Source organism: Vigna angularis, chromosome 4, assembly GCF_016808095.1.
Source record: "Vigna angularis cultivar LongXiaoDou No.4 chromosome 4, ASM1680809v1, whole genome shotgun sequence".
NCBI classification, from domain to species: Eukaryota; Viridiplantae; Streptophyta; class Magnoliopsida; order Fabales; family Fabaceae; genus Vigna; species Vigna angularis.
This window is the reverse complement of record NC_068973.1, coordinates 39,017,835-39,027,994: the sequence shown is the minus strand read 5'-3', so window position 1 is coordinate 39,027,994 and position 10,160 is coordinate 39,017,835. Positions and strand designations below refer to the sequence as shown.

Genomic DNA, 10,160 nt, shown 5'->3' with positions numbered 1-10,160 from the left:
AAAACTAAACAACTTCTACTTTTGTGGGAAGTTGTGTGGTTTTGCAGGGTAACAAACTTAATGATAGGATTAGTTTCTTCTTTTTGGTGTTTCCTAATGGGTGATATAAAAATCATAAGAACTCAAAGGTAATACAAGCAATACAAGATGGCGTAAGAATGGTGTTTGATCGCAAGGAATATGTAGATGAGTTAGAAGTGCATCAATTAGTATACTTAAATTCATACTCAAAGAAATCCCGAGACAACACGCATCTATGCATTGCTAATTCCTACAGTAAAATTCCTCTACAACTTAATTATACATCTTGTTTGTTGATTTCTATCTTTTAAAAATCTTTTTTCTCATATTATCGCAAATTAAATTAAAATCATATTTAGAACCCTAACTAGTGAATGTTGTAATAAGTCAAATTTTGTAGGGTCCCATCGAAAGGATTTCTAACGCATTAAATGCTATTGCACCAGTTGTTATTTGTCAATGTCAATTATTACAAAATGTTGTTACACAAACCACAAATCATAAATTATATTCCAGTAACATTAAGCATAAAAGGGTTTAAAACATCTATTTGGTCAAAAACGGTCCTAACTCATTGTTTAAATTGATGTAAACTTCAACATCTATTTGGTAATAACCATGAAATTCTGACCTCAAGTATCTGTGTGGTTAGCAAGACCTCGAAGAAGTGATGCATCAAATTGAAGCCATTTGAAAAACCAATTTTTCAGCGAGAGAGAATAGTTGTTTCAGATCAGCAACTGCTTCCCCACTGCTCCCAAGTCTCTCTGAATACAACCAAATTTATATTTTTTTTTAAAGTTGAATGACTTGATCTTACAAACTAAAAGATATAGTACATGCAATTCGTGGTTGATTTTACAAACTAATAGATAGTACATTCAATTCGCGGTGCCATCGACAACCTTCAAGAATGTAAAAGTAAATATCACAACAACAACGAGAATATTATATTTCTCTCATTATTTACAAGAAAAAGAAAGAGTAAAGATGTTGAGCAAGAAAAGGAATGAACTTTTCATCATTTAAGAGCCATAACATAAGAAAATTACACATCTGGCACACAGCTACAACAGACTTGAATAATATGAGAGAAAAAAAAAATACTTTGAGATTATCACGAAGACCTTTATCAATAATAGACAAAAGACAAAGACAAGAATATGAAATTTCAATCATTACATAGTCATGAAATAAAAATGGGGTAAAATCCAAAAGAAACAGAAAGGAGATAACCCACACACCATGACATGTGCCAAAGGAATGGATACCAGACGTGCCAAAGGCAGATACGTGGAAGAGTCTTGCCTAATCGGGAAGAGATGGCGAAATTGTAGAATTTCTCCGGCTTGAGATTCGCGTTGGAAGGTAACCATCAAGAAGTTTTCCAACGAGCACCAGAGCCAGCGACCTCGCCGCTGCCTCTTCGTTCGATGCGGCGTTTCTTGCATCTAAAATTTCCAAAAAAACAACTCAATCTTCTCCACGCACTCAACGTCTTAAAGTGTCAACAAATGAATCAAAATACAAAAACCATCAAAATAGAAAATGGAATACAATTTAATAATCTTTGAACTCAGAATCAACTCACCTTTTAAGGCAACCAGAGCTTTAGTTTCACACCAGCCACAATTTGTTTCGTCTCCTCAAGACCCCATACTGCGTACACCTTCCTCAATGTGCATTCACTTTAAGTTGAGGGATTTTTACTAGGAACTGATTTCGAGCTTCATGGCTTCTCAATAATCAGCGATTTCAAGTTGTAGGGCTTCTAAAGCGTCCTTCGAACAGCTTTGAATAATTCACCTTCACGGACGACCTTCGAAATTTTAGATTGGGGATCCATGTTTCTTAGAGAAAAATCCTATTAGGGTTTTAACAAAAAAGGGAAAAATGTTGAGGCCTCGCGAACCTGTAGAGATGGGCGCGTAACATTAATAAAGTTTCAACATTATTAATAGGATTTTGTATTTCTAATTTCCTCATCTCAAATACCATTTACCTCATGGGTCGCACAACTTACACTTAATTTTGAAAATATTACTTTTTAGAATCGCAACACGTACAATGTACACTGCTTTATTTTATATTATAATTTTATACTTTTTATCTCGCGTCGGTTTCATCGGCACAAAAATATTATTATCTAATTCCGAATATGTATATAATATTTGTGTTGATTTAAGCGTCCAAATCGACATAATTAATAAATTTTATTATTTTTTGTTTTATTGACTCATTGCTCAATATTTTTTGTTTTATTATTTGGGCCTACAACCGACCTACGGGATCTCTTAAGATCAATGTTGGACTGAACCTGATAACAGAAGAGTGAGAACGAACTCAAATTAGGTCTAGACACGATTAGCAACGCTGACAAATATTGCTAAAAAATCGAGCTAATATCTAAAAGAATGGAATCCTGATCAATTAGGAAGGTCGAAACACCTTTGTAATTCATTATTGTTACAACGGAAAAATGACTTTGGCCTTGTAATGACATTTTCTTATAAATAAAAAACAAACTCACACGATCAAGGAACAAGACTTTTTTTTACCTAAGTGTATTTTTCTGAAGTCAGGAAGTGTTCATCATAATTATTATTTTATTAGCTCATCGTGTCACTTTTTGATCGGCTAAACCCACTCTAATAACTTTAAATGTTTTCTGTCATGTTAGAGTCATCTAAACAGACTCTAAATATAAACATTCCTTTTCGGACCTGTGCTTCTATATGACAGCTAACATTGAGGCTACGGTAAACGTTGGAAGGTAAAGAAGCTTTGCACAATACTTAAAAGATAATGTTTCTTAATTTCTTATTCTGTCATCTATAACATGGAAAGATTATTTTGCCACTAAATTCATGTTATGATGCCTATATATTGGTTAAAGTGGATTTGAAGTAAATATAGTTTTGTTGTTAAACTAGTTTTATGATATTTATAGCTTTCTAATATTATTTAAAGATCAAAGTAGGAAAATGGCGTGAGAATACGATGACAATGAGGAAGACTTTATATTCAGGGGTTACGTAAAAATGAAAAACGTGTTTATACGAAACTTAAACTGCCAGGAGATATTAAGAGTATAATTGATAGAAGAAAAAGAAATTAATAATTTAATAAGTCAGGTTTAAAAACAACATTTCATACTTATAAATCATATTTATTTGGGTTTGTTTCGGTAGATATATTTTGGGACCAACCTCTTCCGACGTGTCTTTCTTGTCTCCGAATGCTTGGATCGCCTGAGCCGCTCGTCTTTCTTCAGTCTTGGCCGATCGGTGAACTTCAAGCCTTAACCGCTCGCTCACCTTCTTGGTGAATGAGGTAGTACCTGCAAAAGGCACTCCGACGCTCAAGTTAGGCGTGTGATTTGAAGAGCATCGGCTCTTGGTTGAGTATTTAGTGAAGGATTATCGCTACTGAATGTTTGAGTGTTATGAAGTGTGAGTTGAACGTACCTGGCTTGTTACCCTGACTCTCTATTTATAAGTTGTCTCATGGATCTTAATCTGACATAAGCCCAGTAAAATATAAACAGAATAAAATACAAACAGTCTTACCTAAAACTCTGGTTGGTTGTTTATAATCTGCTTATCAATATCTTTAAATTATTTTATCATCCGCGGGATCACTTGGCCCAATAATAACTTAAACGCTGGCCCAATTGCGGTCCAATCTTTGACTTGAGTGGATGGATCGAACGGTGCTGAATGTTAACCGTTCGGTCTCCATTAGGTACGATACATTATGCCCCCCAAGTCCGAGTTAACCATTATGCTTTAGCTGTGGTTAACTATAGGACTTATGAGTTTGAGGGAGGTTTTTTTAGTCGTTACTCGCGGCTGGCGAAACGGTGGACTTTTGATCTTTTCAATAGGTCGAGCGGCCATTTTATAAGGCTGGAGTAGATTCCACAAAGAACGTTTGTAACCGTCCGGCGTTGACGTAGGAGTTCTTCTTAGAGAACGGACTTTACCATTCGACTTTGCACTAGGAGTTCTTGGAGAACTTCCTAGTGAGGGGGCTTTACCTCTTTGCTTTGACTTTAACCTAGGAGTTCCTCCTAGGAAACGGGTTTTACCGTTCGGTTTATAGTACACGGGGACTGTCTTCACCGTTCGGCTTATAACTTCAGTTTGTTGGCAAGAGGGATTTACCACTCAGTCTTTGACTTCAACTTTCGGGTGAGAGAGATTTACCTCTTGTTCTTCGGCATCAACTCTTTTAGTTGACGAGAGGGATTTACCTCTCGGCCGAGAGGAATTTATCTCTCGGTCTTTGAGCTAGGAGTGTTTCCTAGTGAACGAACTTTACCGTTCGACTTTACACTAGGAGTTCCTGAAGAACTTCCTAATGGGAGGACTTTACCTCTCTGCCGAGATGGATTTACCGCTCGGTCTTTGAGCTAGGAGTGCTTCCTAGTGAATGGGCGTTACCGTTCGGCTTTACACTAGGAGTTCCTGGAGAACTTCCTAATTTGAGGCCTTTACCTCTCGGTCTTTGAGCTATAAGTGCTTCCTAGTGAACGAGCTTTACTATTCGGCTTTACACTAGGAGTTCCTGGAGAACTTCCTAATGGGAGGACTTTACCTCTCTGCCGAAAGGGATTTACCGGTCGATCTTTGAATTCAGGTTGTTGACAAGAGGGATTTACCTCTCGGCCGAGAGGAATTTACCTCTCGGTCTTCGACTTCGGGTTGTTAGCGATAGGGATTTACCTCTGAGCCGAGAGGGTTTCACCTCTCGGTCTTTTCTTCAACAAGAGGGATTTACTTCTCGGTCTTTTCTTCAACGAGAGGGATTTACCTCTCGGTCTTTTAACTTCATCTTTCTGGCGAGAGGGATTTACCTCTCGGTCTTTAACTTCAACTTTAGGGCGAGAGGGATTTACCTCTCGGCCGATAGGGGTTTACCTCTCGGTCTTTGACTTCAACTTTTGGCCGAGTGGTCTGCATGGTCCTGTCACCTACGCTGTGAAGCCAAACGGTTGAATACCAGTGAGGCCGAATGGCCAAACTTTTGCACGGTTGATACTTGATACCAAATTTGGCTAAGTGGTGAGTGCATTATTGGACCCTTAATAAATCTTGAACAATATTATAATATTGAATTAAGATATTTAAATTAAATTAAATAATAAAATGAATCTATATCAAAATAATTATCTGTAAAACCGTAGAAGCTTGTTTACGTTGATGGTGGGACTGCATCTTAGTTTGGTTCCTTGTGGTTATAAGGGATGTCCCGGCCCCACGGTGGGTGCCAAAATGTTTCAGTAGATATTTTTTGGGATCGAGAGACTAACCTGTTCCGACGTGTCTTCCTCGCCTCCGAACGCTTTGATCGCCTGAGCCGCTCGTCTTTCTTCAGTCTTGGCCGATCGGTGGACTTCAAGCCTTAACCGCTCGGTCGCCTTCTTGGTGGAGGGGGATGTACCTGCAAAAGGCACTCTGACGCTCAAGTTAGGCGTGTGATTTGAAGAGTCTCGGCTCTTGGTTGAGTATTTAGTGAAGGATTATCACTACTGAATGTTTGGGTGTTATGAAGTGTCAGTTGAACGTACTTGGCTTGTGACCCTAACTTTCTATTTATAAGTTGTCTCATGGATCTTAATCTGATATAAACCCAATGAAATATAAACAGAATAAAATACAAACAATCTTACCTAAAAATATGGTTGGTTGTTTATAAATTGTTTATCAATATCTTTAATTAAATATTCTTGATTATTCTATCATCCGCTGGATCACTTGATCCAATAATAACTTAAGCAGTGACCCAATTGCAATTCAATCTTTAATCTGAGTAGATGAACAAAACGGTACTGAATATTAATAGTTCGATCTCCACTAGGTACAGGTTGCTACATAGCAACGAGAGAGATGAGAGTGTTTGATTTGTAAATCTGTTGGGAAACTCAACCGCAGCCCTAGTGGGCGCACCCAAAGCGTGAGTGAGGGACACATACAAACATACGTGTAGCAACGACAATTTCTCATTGAAGAGGTGTCAGGTTGACAGCTGTATGCTAGTAACTACCTCTTCAGGATAAACACATCGCTCCTAACTGCTGTAACGGGTTATCTCCACCGGTTCCACAACTCATCTTTATAACTTTCGCATTTTTTTCTTTTCCCGGTCTCTCTATATATATATTCCCTTCCCATAGCTCTGCCAACCTCCTTTTTTCTTTCAAAATTTATCAACTTTTGAAAGACTCATGGAAACAAAAATCGATTCCTTCATCAAATATGATGATTTGTATAATAATTCGCGCTATAGAATAAAAAAAAAAGAAATAAATTGAGCAATAAATTTATAAATCGCACAAAATTGATAAAACTGATACATAAAAGTGTTCTATGTTCGAAAATAAAATTCGATTTTGTAACAATGAAACTCAAAAGAAAATATTTGACTAAAACAAAAAATCCTTTATTAAACTTACAAAAATCTGAATAAAAAAATAACATTTTGATAAATAAAATGGAGTACAGGACGAAGCCTTTAGGAGGTTGGTTCAGGGCTGGTCCTAATAAGCAAAGGTGTTACTCCCTCCACCACCACATTTTCTCCCCCACCTCCCTAATTCTATTATATATTTTTTGAATTACAAAACTAACCTTTTATAATTATAAAAATAACCTTTTTACTTTTTAATCCTAATTATTTACTTTAACCCTAAAATCTATATTTCTACCCCTTCTCACCCACCTCCCAACCCTCTCAGATTCTCACCCAAACTCCATCACATCCGTTTCTCATCTTCCATTTTTCCTCCATATCCGTTTTCTTTCTCCTTCAGCCGTTCGGCGGTGGGGGCGGTGCGCGGCACGGCAATGCAGTGCGGCGCGACAATGCAACAGTGCGGCGGTGCGACGCGGCAGTGCGGCGCGACAGTGCGGCGGTGGTGCGACGGTGAGGTGTGGCGGTGCGTTCTCCCACAAGGTTAGTGATGATATTTTTAATTTTTTTTAAAATGCAATGCATATATCTCTGTGATGTGTTCTATACTGTGCTCTGCGTTTTTTGCTGTGTGCGTGTGTTGGGAGAAAGGAAGAAGATAACCAGGCCAAAAACGAATGTCGGGTATCCGTTTGGATCTGAAACGGATGTCGACATCCGTTTTCCCTAAAACGGATGTTGACATCCGTTGATGGATGCTCACATCCATTTAAAGATTATACGGTTTATATTTTAGGGTTTTATTACGCACCTTCACGCCTCTGAACCAGCACCTTGAAGCACCACCACACTCACGGCTGAAGATGAATTGCTTTCCCCACTTTCAATCTTACTAAACAAAAAGTCCACCACACTCTCACGTCACAATTCTATAAAAGAGAAGAAGAAGTGGAAAATGAGAGACAACCCAAGGGTAGTGAAACGAAAGAGACAATCTGGGAAAAATAATAAAGAGAAAAAGGGAAGAATGATAAAGAGAATGAATGTCCACGTGAGATTTTAAATAATATTAACCCTAAAATTTTAATAAGGGTAAAATAGGAATGAGAAAATAAAGAAAAGGGTAAAAGGGGAATGGGGTGGTGGAGGAAGCAAGTTGTGGTGGTGGAGGGAGTAACACCCATAAGCAAATCCATTCGGAGTCGATCTGGCACATCGTGCCGATTGTGGTGGTGTAATCAGCTGTAAGGTTCGGAAACAAGTGAGCCACCATCGCTCGCCTCCTCAACGGCCGCACCGACAATGCCATCAACCAATTTGAGCTATTCGGGTTTACCTTCTATGTCTCCGATCCCACTTTACGAAGGTCTGGTTGCAAATGCGTCTTCTTCCACAAGGGATATTGGATCCAACCCAGGAATGGTGATTCGGAGCAGTGGTTGAGCAAAGAGTTGTTGAAGGTGATGTAAGATATGATACGTGTGGAAGTATGATGTCAACGTGGGATGTTTACCCAAATAGTTATCATTCCTATTTTTTACTTTTTTTTTATTATTATATTTCAAAACTTTATGTATTCAAAAAATTTATTAATAATGAATTTAATGTTCATATATTTACTACTATATTTTTTTATTTTCATCCGTACTCTTGTGTCTTATTTTTCATTAAAAATTTGGAAAAATTAAATCAGCCAATTTTGTATTTTTTTAAGTATGTAATTTTTCAAATATTCAGTTTCAGTGAATATAAATCATTACTTCATCTTAAAAATATTAAATACAAGAAAAATATTTATTGACAAACAATAACCATACATAACATTTTAGTTCTGGATTGAGAAAATATAATAGTATTATTAGATTAAGCAAACATAGAGAGGGTCAACCTACATTGGCATTTTTATAAAAAAAACTTATGTTATTATTGATAGATATGGTTGAAAAATAGTTTTGTTAATCTTGCTTTAAAAAATAAATATAAATTTGAAAAAGGAGTATAAAAAAATTAAATTCTATAAATTAAGTGGGTAACTCTTATAAATTTATAATGTTTTTGTTTTTAAATTTATCGTGCAATAACATATTTAGTTTTAAATTCTTTATAAAAATATATTAATTTATAAAATTTGTTTCATCCAAACAAATAATAATTTTCGGTTTGCCATCAAGTTTAAAGTTTTGTATAATGATAATAAACATGTCATTTACAAATTAATAACAACAATATTTTATTTATTAAAATAAACCCATTACATATGTTTTTATTTGTTGAAAAAATAAATAAAACTCATTTTTTAAAATAAAAATTATTAAAACTGAGCATATAAGTTGATTACATTTTAAAAATTAAAATCGTAATTACCTTATAAGGAGATAGTATGACTAAAAGCATTATATTATATAAAAGAATCTTTTAAAAAATGATAATAACTTAGGTTTTAGCGAAGTAATTTACCTTTGAAGTAATTTACCTTTGAAGTAATTTACCTTTGAAGTAATTTACCTGAGTGTGTATATATATATACATATATACATATATATTAGAATATTTATCCTATTTATCATGATTATAGGGTTACCTATTTATCATGATTATATTGTGTCTACAATTATCTTATTCATCATGATTATATTGTGTATATGTTATCTTATTTATCATGATTATATTGTATCGTCTAAGGTCACCCTAATTATCATGTACTTTTGTATCAATTTATTTTTATAAATAAAAGATTATGAGGTGGATCAATCAAGTTCTCAATAATTATTTTACAGTTTCAATCTCATATATATATATATATATATATATATATATATATATATATATATATATATATATATATATATATATATATATTAATATTAGAATATGGATCTTTATTTGTATTGATTTTGTAATCAATTTTGAAATATTAAATATATTGAAGATGGTTCAATTATAATTATGTCATATTAAATGTAAAATATATATTTTTATAAACTAATTCAAATCTTTTCTTTTGTATTTTTTATTATCATCATAAAACTCATTAACATTACAATAATAATAAAAAAATTTAGACAAAATATACAAAATTAGTCCAGACTAACTCAATTAGGTGTGTTTGAATTTGAAAATAAATTTTGAGTAAGTTGTGGTTGTTTGGATTAAAGAAAATATGATATGATTTTAGGGAATTTGAAATGAAAGTTTAGAAAAATTTGTATTTAATAATGTTTTAATAGATAAAAATTAGGTGATTATTATTATTATTACTACTATTATTATTATTATTATTATTATTATTATTAGTATTATTATTTTATTTACCATCACTTATTCTTCTTTAACTAATTATACTTCTTCTTCAAGCCTAATCAATTACATCTAAGAAATCACACCACCAAGACACCTCCAACACTATTCACATTCTCTCCCAATACAGTCATAACTTCAACTTCGCATTACCATCATCCATAGAAAAAAAAACTAGTAGTAATTGATTTTCACTAAAATAGAATCGATTATTGAAAGTGAAAATAAGTTCTATCTGACACATGAATCAATTCCCAAAATTGTAAAATACAAAAAAAAAACTGAAGGACGATTTGATAATTAAATTCTCCGTCTGCCTATATCTATCCACTCTAATAAAGATATAAAATCAACTATCTTTCTCAAATTTATGTTATCATTTTCTCGCAAATCAAGTTAACAAAATGAGACTCTCACTACCTTTCACT

The 10,160-nt window shown here is 34.3% G+C and overlaps 1 long non-coding RNA gene across 3 annotated transcripts; it reads right to left on the bottom strand.

The window, feature by feature from the left end:
- Nucleotides 1-461: 461 nt before the first annotated feature.
- On the bottom strand, nt 462-2,064 carry LOC108342553 (uncharacterized). Of its 3 annotated transcripts, XR_008248278.1 has the most exons (4): nt 2,024-2,064; nt 1,613-1,933; nt 1,266-1,472; nt 467-788 (listed from the first exon to the last, which is right to left on the bottom strand). It is a non-coding gene; the product is annotated as an uncharacterized LOC108342553 (long non-coding RNA). The 3 variants fall into 3 exon arrangements; XR_001833395.2 differs by lacking the exon at nt 2,024-2,064 and having other exon boundaries at nt 462-788; nt 1,613-1,994; XR_008248277.1 differs by lacking the exons at nt 467-788; nt 2,024-2,064 and having other exon boundaries at nt 1,015-1,472; nt 1,613-2,017.
- Between the last annotated feature and the right edge of the window lie 8,096 nt (nt 2,065-10,160).